The sequence below is a fragment of the Aptenodytes forsteri genome, unplaced genomic scaffold (genome assembly GCF_000699145.1).
Source record: "Aptenodytes forsteri isolate BGI_AS27 unplaced genomic scaffold, ASM69914v1 Scaffold1, whole genome shotgun sequence".
NCBI lineage: Eukaryota > Metazoa > Chordata > Aves > Sphenisciformes > Spheniscidae > Aptenodytes > Aptenodytes forsteri.
The window spans coordinates 6,340,548-6,341,780 of NW_008795035.1; positions in this window are offsets into that span (position 1 = coordinate 6,340,548).

Genomic DNA, 1,233 nt, shown 5'->3' on the forward strand with positions numbered 1-1,233 from the left:
GGGGGGGCGGGCCCTGCAACCCCCCCCACCCCACCTCCCCTGGGGCCAAAATAAGTGGGGACTAACTTTGCCCCCAGCCTTGTGCCCGTGATGAGATTTATTGCACGTGATGCAAATCCCTGCCGATGGATGAAACCGCTCTAGCGAGGGTCCCCCGACCCCCTCCCCAGCACCAGGGGGGCCGGGGCCACGGGAAGATCGCGGTGATGAAGTTATTAGCTCCAGAAGCACTAATTGCTGCTGTATTAATGGCTCTTTTGTCCGGCGAGCTGTCTTTTGGTGTATGTGTGCCGGGCGGTTGTTTTTCTGCCAGCTGCTGTGTGGTTGGATGCTCTTTGGTATTTAGTTTGATCCTATTAAGGTGGATCTCAATTAATTAGCCAGGAGGCAGAGAGACAAAGAGCGATGCCGGGGCCATTCATTTTAGTCTTGTCATCGCGCCTTCTGCAACCGGGAGGCAGTGGGGAGAGCTGGAAGGGACACGGGATGCGGCTGCTGGGCGTGAAACCGCTGGGAGATGGGGACAGGGCGGGCAGGTGGGGTGCCAGCGGGGTCCCCCTGAGGGTCCCCCGGTCCCCCCAGGATCCCCTGCCTGCTGCACAGGAGTGCCAGGCAGGCTGCCTTCCCAAGGCAGCTGGAGCCACCCGGGTCCCGTCCCCTGGGGCAGCGGGGTCCTGCTCCACCCCGCTGCCCATGGGACCCTAAAGCATCCCCCAAAACACACAGGGGATCCCTGGGAATTTCCACGGCGAGAGCTTTGGCGCAGCAGGAGCGTCCCCCCTCCATCCCGGTGTGATGCCGGCTGGGTACCACTGCCGCATCCCCGCGGGGCCACCCACCCCACGGGAACGGGGTGTGCCTCGGTGGGCTCTCCAGCACCCCGGTTTGAGCATCCTGCCCTGCGCCCCCCACTCACGGCTCCCCAGCACCCCGCATCCTGCCCTGCGCCCCCCGCCCCCCGCGGTGGAACGGCTCCAAGTGCCAAGTGGGGCCCCCCTGACATTCCTCCTTCCTTCCCTTTGAAGGACAAGTGCCCCTCGGAGCTGCCCTCGCTGCCTCGGCCGCTAATGAACGGGGCGGGAGGGGGGATGCTGCTAAAAGCCCGGGCGGGCAAAAAGCTTTCAAGACCCTTGGAAAGCCCAAAGGGGTGTCCGGGGGTGACCCCAATCTCTGCCGCCGGTGCCGGGGTTGAGGTGTCGGGGTGCACCCCGATACGCCGGCTGGCAGCAGGTG